At 44.9% G+C, this 12228-nt stretch overlaps 1 long non-coding RNA gene across 1 annotated transcript in view; it reads left to right on the top strand.

Annotated features, from left to right (window-relative positions):
- Positions 1–11306: 11306 nt before the first annotated feature.
- The window catches only part of LOC115081324, a 52316-nt gene continuing 51394 nt past the window's right edge, over positions 11307–12228 (top strand). Inside the window, exon 1 of the long non-coding RNA XR_003853785.1 lies at positions 11307–11421. This is a non-coding gene — a long non-coding RNA (uncharacterized LOC115081324). The remainder of the gene's footprint in view (positions 11422–12228) is intronic.

The raw sequence follows: 12228 nt of genomic DNA, 5'->3' as shown, positions 1-12228 counted from the left end.
CTTAGGCGAAAGAACTGTCCCAATGGCACGTTTTCCCTAATGCGTCTAGAGTGACAGCTATCAAAATGCAGTAAACTGTTCTGGTCAGTTGGTTTTCTAAAGATGGAAGTAAAAAAACAACCATTCTTCAACCCGTACCCACATATCAAGGAAAGAAACCCATGATATACTCAAATTATATGCAAAATGTAAATCTGAATCATAGGTATTCCGATATTAAAAAAAAAAAGGTGTCCTGTGCACCGTGCCACACCATAATAATGTCGTCAGTGTAGCACAGCCGTACCACTGAGCCACATATCAACAGGCAATATTGGGGGCCATAGTGGTCCCCCTAACAGTTCCACAAATATGTTGGAAAAAATTGGTCCCCAAAGACAAAATAATTTCTAGTCAAAGTTATAGTCGCCAAGTCCACCAATAAAGAAGTAGACACTGGCGGATCCAGACGCAAATCCAAAGTCATACGAATAATCTCGATAGCAGCAGATTCTGGAGTATTGGAATACAATGATTCAGTATCAAGAGTAATCAGTAAAACTGATTCTCTCAATATCAGAATGTGGATAAAGTTAGAGATTCTGGAGTATTAGAATACAACGATTCAATATCAAGGGTAATCGGTAAAACTGATTCTCTCAGTATCAGAATGTGGATAAAGTTAGAGATTCTGGAGTATTAGAATACAACGATTCAATATCAAGGGTAATCGGTAAAACTGATTCTCTCAGTATCAGAATGTGGATAAAGTTAGAGATTCTGGAGTATTAGAATACAACGATTCAATATCAAGGGTAATCGGTAAAACTGATTCTCTCAGTATCAGAATGTGGATAAAGTTAGAGATTCTGGAGTATTAGAATACAACGATTCAATATCAAGGGTAATCGGTAAAACTGATTCTCTCAGTATCAGAATGTGGATAAAGTTAGAGATTCTGGAGTATTAGAATACAACGATTCAATATCAAGGGTAATCGGTAAAACTGATTCTCTCAGTATCAGAATGTGGATAAAGTTAGAGATTCTGGAGTATTAGAATACAACGATTCAATATCAAGGGTAATCGGTAAAACTGATTCTCTCAGTATCAGAATGTGGATAAAGTTAGAGATTCTGGAGTATTAGAATACAACGATTCAATATCAAGGGTAATCGGTAAAACTGATTCTCTCAGTATCAGAATGTGGATAAAGTTAGAGATTCTGGAGTATTAGAATACAACGATTCAATATCAAGGGTAATCGGTAAAACTGATTCTCTCAGTATCAGAATGTGGATAAAGCTAGATGAGTCCCATACATAAGGTCGTGCCTGGGGTTGGAAAAATGTATCTGTAAATACTGAAAAGGCTCCAAAAAGCAAGCCAATCCCAGAAACTGCCTGCACTGTGGGCAAATATATCTTATACATATTCATTATGATATCCTGAAAATCAGACCTGTTTGTCCCATTTATCCCTCCTGCAGACAGGAGGGGTGGGGGAACAGGAGGAGGGGCTGGATTAGGGAGCATAAGAACATAAGACTTGCCATACTGGGTCAGAGCAAAGGTCCATCAAGCTCAGTATCCTGTTTCTTTTTTTTAAAAAAAGTCTTTATTTATTAATTTTTATATAGTATACAATAAGAAAAGGAGAACCATAACCCCAGTCCCCAGATCCTGCTTAAGATTTCGAGAGCACAAGCACATCGGAAAGCAATACAAAGTGCGGTATATGTTCAGCACAAACATTACACAAATAAAAGATACAATATGTATTGCCAGCCATACCATAATGATCATGAATCGGGGGGTTTGATTACTCCGCTATTTCCGGTAAGAGGGCGGGGGGGCAGATTTTTTCATAGAGAGTTACATTACTTTTAAACTGATAAGTGAGCTTTTCCACCAGCGCAATCTCATGCACTTGTTTGCGCCAACAGCTTAATGTGGGGGGCAGACGTCCACATTAGTGCAAGAGTAAAGCTTCCAGCAAGAATAAGGCGCTCTGCCAGGCATCTTTGCGACGTGGCGAGGATGCACAGTTCTGGATTCACATCTATCGCTTTTGCTAATTATTTTGTGGCACTCTGACACAACCAGCTGCCAAAAAGAAGCGACCTGTGTACATGACCACCATGCGTGGATGTAAGACCCAACCCAAGAGGCCACAACCCCTCCAACAAAGACCCGACGAAGTTGTAGAAAAGCGAGAATAAAAAAGGGGGTATCTACGTGCGCTGTGAAGTAGCCTGACCATCACCTCCGCTCGGCGCGCGCATATAGAAACTTCATGCGCTCTTATCCAGATTTGCTCCCACTATGAGGGGCCCCAGTCGAGCTGAAGATCGATTGGGTTCGTTTTAAGGGTGGGTCATGCCTAATATGAAACTGTTGCAGGGCTTTATAAAAAACAGTGACCCCCTGCGAGGGATGTTTTCCTGGATAAGTATCTGGTGCTGCGGGTTGCCATCCCTTTCTAACATAGCTGTTCAATTCCTCTGTCAGTTTCTGATAGAAGACTTCAGAGTGACACTCGACATCAAATTCCTCTTGGGGGTCTCGAAAGGGTTTAAGCGTAGTTCTAACAGCTTCCCAGAACTGTCCCAGAAATTTGAGACTCCGCAGCATTGATGTAACTTAACTTGTTATTCCCCTGTATAGGGGGTAATTGCGGGGAGATATCGTGCCGGCTGCTTTAATCTTCTCCTAACAACTTTCCAGATTTTAAGGGTATGTATAATTTGTGGGCTGGCTCCAGTAGCCCTCTTGAGACTAATAGGGAGGTTTGACTGAGTTAAAAGCACGGGTAAGTCCCGTTCCCCCCTCAGCCTCGCTTCGAGATGGTACCGAGGCGCGGTCTGTTCCCTGTGAAGCCACACCATGGCTCCTATAAGGCCACAGGCCCAGTAGTAAAGCTGTAAATTGGGCAGTGCCATTCCTCCCGCCTCTTTAGATCGCCAACGCGTACGTAGTTTTGTGCGTGCAGGTTTGCCTTTCCAAATGAATTTATTCATGGCCCCATAGAGAGCTGAAAAGAGCCCCGTCCGGTAAATACCATGGAATATGTTGAAACAAGTACCTGAGGCGAGGCAGTATATTCATTTTTAAAACATTGACCCTACCAGCCCAGGAAAAAAGAAATGATCATCCCTGAGGTCTTTCCTGATCTTATTAACCACTGGCATATAACTGAGGTGGTACAAATCCGCTCTCCTGCACGGTACCCATATACCCGGGTATTTAAAGCCATGCAGAGCAGTATCCCGGTATCCCTTCATCATCTGAGGTCCTAGAGAGAATATCTCGGATTTAGTATAATTAATCTTACATCCAGATAACCCACCGTGTTTCTCCAAACTAGCCAACAGTCTGGGACCGCAAATCTTAGGCTTAGGCAGATAAATAAGGAGTCATCCGCATAAAGGGAGATGACGAGTTTGGTGCTAGCTGCTCCCTGTAATCCCAGTACTTCTGGGTCCTTCCGAATTGCATGAGCCAGGACTTCGATGGCCAAATAGAAAAGTGGCAGGAAAAAGGGGATTCCCTACTTAGTGCCCCGAGCTATGGAGAAAGACTCGGAGCAGTGGCCGTTAGTTAATATCTTGGCTCGAGGGTGTGTATATAATATTTTGATCCAGTCTCTAAACTCTGCTGGTGGCCCAGACTCCTCGAGAACTTTAAAAAGGAAAGGCCTCTGAAGACTATCAAATGCCTTTTCTCAGTATCCTGTTTCCAACAGTGGCCAAGCCAGGTTACAAGTACCTGGCAGGATCCTAAGGGGTAGAGAAGATTCCAAGCTGCTGATCCCAGGAATAAGCAGTGGATTTCTGCAACGCCACCTTCATAATGGTTTATGGACTTTTCCTCCAGGAACTTGTCCAAACTGTTTTTAAACACAGCTACACTTACAGCTTTCACCACATCCTCTGGCAACGAACTCCAGAGCTTAATTATGCATTGAGTAAAAAAATTATTTTCTCTTATTAGTTGTAAAGTTTTTGTACTTTTTGAAAGAGTAACTGATTAACATTTACTCGTTCCATTCAACTCATTATTTTATAGACCTCTATCATATCTCCCCTCAGCCATCTCTTCTCCTTTGAGAACCAACAGTCCCGTGGGGGCGCGTGATGTGAAGCCTCGCAGCTGGTACAGAAAAATGATCCCGTCCGCCATCAAAGAGATGTGAGGGATCTGACAACAGTAGCAAAATATGTAAAGTCTGTTTGATGTCTCCTGCATAAATCACCCACGAGACGGAAGGAGCAGAGCCTTCTCACTTCAATTAAGCTAATAGGAATACAACTCCAGCTTTTATGTCCTGCTTCGGCCAAGGCTGGTCCCTATCGCAGCACACGACGGCAACGGCATCCTTCTTCCACCTGCCTCGGAAGGAGCAGCGGCTGAGCTGAGCGCTCCAGCATCCGAGACTTCCAACCAGCGGCCCGACGGGACCAGGCCCGAGAGCTCAGAGCCATCTCTTCAGCCGAGGAGCTTCGGCACCATCAGAATTCATTTTCCTTAGTTATCACACAAATTAAAAGCAAAAGTGAAAGCCCTTCGGTGATGAATATAGTTTAAATCTTTTTTAGTAGATTGATTTTTATCTCATCTTATAACCAAAATTGCCTGCTGTGCAGAACTAAACAGCTGCAAGTTCTAAATATTCATTTCTGTAAACGCGGCGCACTTCAGTAGTGGGACTATAGTGCTCCTTGGGGCTGGAATGACATCTTGTCCCGGGGCCGGGAGTGCCACGTGACCTCGAAGAAAATTCAGCAGGCCCTGCAGAGAATGCGCAAGGAAAAGGGAAAGCAAGGCGTTCAAGGAATAATTGCATAGATACAGCAGTTCATGGCTGGATAAGAAGGGGTGTGAATGAGGGAGCTAGCTGGCGAGCTGTTGGAAGGCAGAGAAAGAAACAAGGAAGATTGTGTGTGTGTGTGAGTGTGTGTGTGTGAGAGAGTGTCTGTGTGTGTGTGTGTGAGAGTGTGTGTGTGTGTGTGTGAGAGAGTGTCTGTGTGTATGTGAGTGTGTGAGTATGTGTGTGTGTGTGTGTGTGTGTGTGAGTATGTGTGTGTGTGTATGTGAGATATCTGTCTTAGACCGCCCCATACATTTCAGAACTTTTGGAACGTAGGCAGAGTAATCAATCTGACTTACCACTCCTAGTAATTATATCTTTTCTATACTTTGTTGGCCTACTTTGGTTTTGATTTCTAGGTCTAGGCCTTAGGTGGTAGTGCCTGCAGAATATACAGTGAAATGCTTTTTATAATAATAATAATAATGTTACTGGAATTGGTAACAGTGCTCCTCTGTGGTCTTGGATCTATCAGCCATTCGGATAACGGGTACCACTTTATAAGTAGAAATACAACGGAGGGGCCGGTCCAGTGGTTCTGTGGCAGCACTGGGCACAGGATCCCTAGTTTGATCTCTGGGTCAGACCTTCCGTACCCCGGATTGGCTGGGGCTGGAGTTGGGGATCCTGCCAGGGCAGCATTCATGGCCCATGGGGTTGGGGGGGGGGGGGGGGGGGAGGAAGGGTGTCGTGGTCATCGTTAAGGATGACACCTGTTGGTGGGAACCCATGACGGAGGGGCCCAGAAGGAGCCCTGGTGCGCAGCTCTTGTCTTCAGGACCTCTGCTGCTGTGATCAGTGGGAGGTTCTATTAAAATAGGGGGGAAATCCCCCCGGTAGTTGCAAATGAAGGCTCATGGCTCCAGAATCCCAGTCCTGGTTCTGACTGAGCTGGAACAAATAAAGAAAAGGAGGACACGTCAGGGCACTGAAAAATACACCGGGCACAAGATGGCGCCATTGCTCCCGAAGCGAGAGAACTTCAGTTAGACCAACATTATTCACTTAAAGGACAAGTAAATCCCGTTTAAAATTTCCCACTTCACTGATTTCCCCCCAGGTAATACTTTGTTGATGGAGAGGCATTGGAGAATGTTGGGGTTAACTGGACGAGGTCAAATCTGGGTTGGGAACAGCATGTTAGCTTTTGACAAGCTGAGAGAGCTCTACCCACTTTGTCACAGGGACTGGTTCTTCTACGCCCAGGTTGTGTCCTTTATCAACTCAAAGGCCGTACTCTGTGATCTGAAACCATCTCAATCCCTGTTTGCTCACTACTGTGATAGGGCTGATGGGATTTCCAAAGCTATTTCGAAAATCTATTCCATTCTGATAGGCGTTCCTGACTGTAAACCTAAGCATATAGTCGCCTGGGAGAAGGACCTTGGGGGACCTATAGATGAAGACGATTGGGTCATATGCTTTCATAATACAGGAAAGAGCTCAATATCCTCCCATATTCGGGAAAATGGTTATAAAATTCCATACAGGTAGCACCTTACCCCAGCTAAACTACACGGGATGTGCTCTGACGCACCTCTGATCGCTGTGGGAGGAATTGTGGCTTAAGGGGTGACTTCTTCCATATTTGGTGGACATGCCCTGTGGCTGCTCGCTATTGGGAAGCCGTTGCTGCATTAATTTCTGAGATTTCCGGCAGGTTGGTGCAGAAGGACCCTAAGATGTGTTTAATTACTCTAGTAGCTAAGGCCTGGGGGGAAGACGTGTGAAAACTGATTTTAAATATACTAGCCGCTGCAAGACGTGAGTTAGCAGCGTGGTGATGTAAACCATTGGCACCGACTAGGGAACATGTGAACGCCCGCTTGGCTAGGGTATTTCTAATGGGAAAGTTAACAGCTCTACTACATAATAAATGGGCAAGGTTTGAGAGAGTATGGGCTCCTTATATAACATGGCTTGAGCGACAGAGAGGGGACGTACCTGGTTAAGTGGCAGTGCTGAGTCAGTTGAGCTTGCTATTTCATTTCACTTCGGTATTACTCAGCAAACCATCCACATCTGGGGGGGATACTAAGGGAAGGGAGCTAGCGACAAGGCTACATGGGATCCTGGGGATCGAAGGGCAATAGGGAGGGGGTAAAAAAACCGGAGGTCTTGTGTGTGTGAGCAGGAACCAGGGGCTCAGGGGAGTATCCCGCATCTTCTGAGTTCTGTATGTGCTGCCTTTATAATGACAAATTGCTTTCTTGTTTGAGTGTACCTCGAGTTGGAGTATCCCGCTCATGGTTGTGTTACTCACGGTTTGTAATTTTTAGACGTCACAATAAACAAAATTATAAAAAAAAAATTTCCCACTTCCAGTCTGCCGCTATTCCTTTCTCATTCTGTTCAAGCAGTTTTCTTGCGAAATCTTCAACTGCATACTGTGTTTTTGCCTAATTTTATGGAAAAAATCAAACGGTAATGACAGGCCAGCATAGAAGCTCACCAGACACCATGTCAAGGTAAGGTATGTGCTTCAGTCATTTATAAAAATGAGAATAATAGTTTACAATTTTAGGTCATATACTAATGGAACTAAGAATAATTGGTTGTAAGGGATAGGACAGAAAACATCTGTTCTGGTTGACTTCAGCTGGTGGGGCAGTAATACTCTTAATTCAAGGAAGCCTGTGGTTTATCTTAAGTTTATATTATTATTGGATTGCAAAGTTTGTAGCATTTATTACTTCTGACATTTTATATTCGTTAACACTGCCTGTGGAACAATCCTTCAGCCAATATTCCTTCAGTTTGCAAGAGATGGAAGTGACATGAATATAGTGCAGCCTGGCCTGCGGTAAGCTCTATCCTCGAGCTCAGTACTGGCAGTGCCATTGATTCCTGAGGTGGAGCAGAAGCACCACTCCATCTTTGGAGATTGACCATTGCATCGATCCACAGGAACAAAGAAAAGACAAAAAGGGCCTTAATGGGATTTTGAGCTGTTGAGATGGTTTCTGCCAGGCATTTTTTTAAAACTCTTGAGCAAAAGATGCTGGTCTCCTGCATGGGTAAGGTGACCCCAGCTGCATCCCCCTGGCAGACAGCTTTTAGTTACCCCCTTTAACTTTCTAATTGTTTCTGTGATGTTCTCGTTTATCATGCCTGTCCTGTGAAGTCTCTGGAGGACCGCCAGCATTCTGTGTGCTGGATAATTTAATAGCTTTCCTCAATAGTCATTTGTTTAAACTTCTGCTACTTAACCTTTATGCCGAATATTTCATCTAATCAAAGTTAGGGGGAGAATCCTCTGCCTCAGCTTTCTGAAGGGAGGCTGCAAACTTTTATACCAGTTTGCAGATAGCATCAGTCCAGAAATTAATATATGCATGTTAAACTGCATTTAAAAGCATAACTTCTAAGCATGAAACGAATGGGAAACGAATAGGATTTTCAGAACAAAATTCCCCAAACTGGTCAAAATGAAAATTATTTATATTACTCTTTTCAGGTTCTATAGGTATTTTCCTATCCCCAGGGAATTTACAGTTTAAAGGGTAGATTTTAATAGCTGCGCATGCGTGACTTGCTGAAGGACATAGGGTATCAGTGATGTGACAGAGGAGGTTGGTGATTTCCTGATTCGTGTTTCAGGTGCGGGGCGTGGCACACTGGATTGCAATATTTGGGATGTTGCTTAAACATGGAGGCAACTCCACCCTACACACTTATGTTTCTCTTTTTTCTGTGACGCCGAATTTCTCCCTCATTGCAGTTCTCCATGCCTGCCTGAATCAGCAGAATCGTTTGCCTGGTCTGTGATGTCACACTCCACGTCCCATGGGGGTGGGGGTAGCTCTTCCGCTTGTGTCGATGCCTACAGAGCCCTGGACTTTACTGCATAGATTTGTACCAATTAAATCCACTGAGCCCATTATTGCCCTACTGAGTGCATGCAAAATGTTTCTAACAAGCAATCAGCTATGTTTCAGTGGAAAAGCTACACGTTGTGCTTTCAACAGCCACTGACAAGAAGATTGTGGCTACAAAAAGTCCCTGTTTTCTATTTGTGCTAAGCTGGCCATGATAGTGCCCGCTAGTATATACAAAGTCCTCCCCATCATGACAAGAACCCAGTAAATGATTTCCTAGTCAATGAGAGCTTTTGAAAGGGAAGTTTCAGTAGCTGTTGTTGGAAATCTACTAAAATTACTTTGTTTGGAGTTTTCTTGGCCTTTTCAGCTGAATTAGAATCGGTCTCCTTTGGGCTGCAGCACCATGACCCTTCACTCACCCCAATCCCAGGCCTTCCCCCTGTTGTAGCGCAATCTCCCCTGTGACCTAGCCCGGCCCCTGCCGCGACAGTCCCTGGCCAGGGGGCCACGTACCACACCCCCTTCTGCAACCCCAGTAACATGGGCCTTTGAGCTGAGGCACTAGGGATCGAGCTGTCTCTCCGGACAGCGCCTTAGCATCATCCCCCGGCCCAGGTGGCCGGGGGGGAGCAGAATGCTGGCCCAATGTATTGATCCCGAGCCCAGCACACGGCAGCACCTGGCATTGCCGGGGAGCAGTCAGGCCAGCCCTGTTTCTCAATTCTGGACTTCCCTGCATTTTGCTGCTTCACTTTCTTTCTCTGCGAGAGATATATAATAACTAGTTTGGTATCAGTCGGCACATTTCAGGGGTAATTCCTGTTCTAGCAGCAAGGCTTGGGGCTGACAGGGAGGTGCTGGGGGCCACATTCTGACCCCGTGCTCCCAGCTTCTCCCGACAGGGGTGGGAAAGATCAAGCTTGTCAAGTCTCTTTCCGCTATCTCCCAGTTACAAACCCCCCCCCCCCCAAATAAATACTGCACAGAGCTGTCATTAAAAACAAAACAAAGAAAATCCTTTTACTGGGTAACTTGATTGCAGAGGAATATTTGGAGCAGGTGCAATCAGGAATAGTTCAGATTGATACAGGAAAGGAAGTCCCCAAAATGCACAGCTACATTCACTGGTAAACCTGCGCTTCCTGGCAGGAGACGCTCTAAAGACCCTCCAGGGGCACTTCCCCTAAATGGGAGCTGCAGGCAGGGCCGCTGGAAGCACTCGGCGATCGCCTAGGGAGCCACAGGTTTGGGGGGGGGGGGGGGGGGGGGGCGCGTGACCCGGAAGCCTCCTACTGCTTCCATCGGACCTGCTCAGAATTGTGAAGAAACTTTGTCCCGATTCCCGACACTGCTGGCACCTGCAGGACCTAGGCAATTGGACCTCCTCCTTCCAGCTCTCAAGGACCGGAAGAGGAAATGTGTTGTGAGCCCACACGGGCAGGAAGAAGAAAAGACTGAGAGGGTCAATTGCAGCAATGGCCGGGCCGCGCAGCAGGAGAGAGGCAGGGATCGGCCGGGCCATGCGGCAGGAGAAAGGCAGAGATTGGCCGGGTGAGCTGCAGAAGAGATGCAGCATCTCTGCTGAACGAGGAAGAGAGTGGAGGCCTCCTGATGCCGTGGAAGTCCAAGAAGAAAGCTGCTGCTGCTGCTGCCTACACCTAGGATGGAGAGTAAAAAAAAAGAGCACATGTGTGAGTTCATGTGTATATGAGAGCATGTGGGGAAAAAAAGAGTATGTGTTTGTGAGAGAGCATGTGAGGAAGAGCGAGTGTGTGGGGTGAGAGCATGAGGGGGAGAGAGTGTTTGAGAGAGCATGGGGAGAAGAGAGAACATGTGTGTGTGTGTGTGTGTGTGTGAGAGAGAGCATATAGGGGAGAAAGAGCAAATATATGTGAGAGCATATGGAGGAGAGAATATATGTGTGTGTGTGAGAGCATGTGGGGGAGAGAGTGAGTGTGTGTATGAATATGTGTGAGTAAGCGAGTATGCCTGTGTTGGAGCGTGTGTATGTGAGAGAGAGGAGAAAGTCTTTGTATCGCAGCTACCGCCTCCTCTCATTAATCCATGATAAGCTCAGACTGAAAATCAAAAGTTCCCAGGTATGGAGTGTGGGAGATCTTTTATCCTTATTTTTAATTATTGGGTGGTGTTTGTGTTTGCTGTTTTGAAATATTTTATTGGTATTTGGGAAAGCTTTCAAAATTTGCATGAGTCTTTAATTATTGGATATTCTATTCATTAGCTGTTTTGAAATTATTTTGTATGATTTTATAATTATGATTCATGATTTATATATCTTTATTTTATTGATTTGTTTCATGACGAATGGTGACATTTTTGTTTTTCCATTGTTACACTGTATAGAGTCTGGCGTGATGTGTTTTACAGTTTAGTTGTTGTCTGCACGTTTCTATTTATACTTTATGTGGCTTTATTCTGTATTTGGTGAGGGTTTGTGTTCTGCATGCAAAGATTGAGATGAAGCATTCTTTTAGCATGTGGTTTCTCTGTAGGGATCTGTAGTAGCTTGGCCTGTTCTGTTTTCCTGATAGGAGGTGTATTGATGTTTTAGATTCTGGTGTAATATTTGTGGTATTCTTTTTCATAGGTGGGGTTGTTACTGTTTGAGTGTTGGCAGACAGTGCTGTGTTGATACGGGAGGACCATGCCCTGCCCACATGAAAGATGTTACAATAGCTGTGATATGAATTCCAAGTTGCAGAGTTTTCCTGTTGGCATCACAACAGTGCATGTAAGTATCACAACAACGCGCATATTAACTTTACCTCAGAATGTCATTTTTCATGTAAAATCTGTTATAAATGCATCATTTAAAATTGCGTATTGGGCGTCACGCTGTAAGGTTTGCCGAGGGCGCCTAATATCCTTGCACCGGCCCTGCCTGAAAGCTTGGCGCAGGCTCCTTCCCTGCGTGAAGCTGGAATTTCGCTGCTGCTGATGCAACTTCAGCCGAGTCTCTCTCTTTAGAAAATTCAACAGCGGCTCCAACGCTGACCCCAAGCCGATATCATTATCCTGGCTCATGTAGTATAATCCATGCTTTTCCAACAAGAGGGTTGAAAGCGTGCTACATCAGATTAGGATGAGGGGTAGATACAGAATGCAGATGATGCCTAGCGTGAAGGTGGACACAGATGCTACAAGGACAAGGAAATAGAAGATAGTACAATGCAGCTGGGTACAGAGAGAGAGAGCATGAGAGTGAGAGAGAACGTGTGTGTGTGTGTGTGTTTGTCACGTCTTTGAATCTATTGGACTGTGTAAGAGAAGAATTTCAGGGTTTTTCTTGTTCAGTGAGCACAGGATTTCCTTCTGTGATAACGTAAGCTCATACATTTTTATTTTTTTGTACCCCCGATGCAGACGAAACTGTTATTGAAACCATGAATCAGTGTCGGGGGGGGGGGGGGTTTGTTTAACAGGAATCACAATCCTGATAGATAAGCTTTCATTTAGTTTTCATTTGCATGATCGAAACTTTCTTTAACAAAAACCGGATATTTTGGACTTTGGCTGATTATGGTTAATGATTAAAGTG

Source organism: Rhinatrema bivittatum, unplaced genomic scaffold, assembly GCF_901001135.1.
Source record: "Rhinatrema bivittatum unplaced genomic scaffold, aRhiBiv1.1, whole genome shotgun sequence".
Lineage (NCBI taxonomy): Eukaryota > Metazoa > Chordata > Amphibia > Gymnophiona > Rhinatrematidae > Rhinatrema > Rhinatrema bivittatum.
Note: the sequence above shows the minus strand (reverse complement) of the source record. Positions and strands in the feature narration are given on the sequence as shown.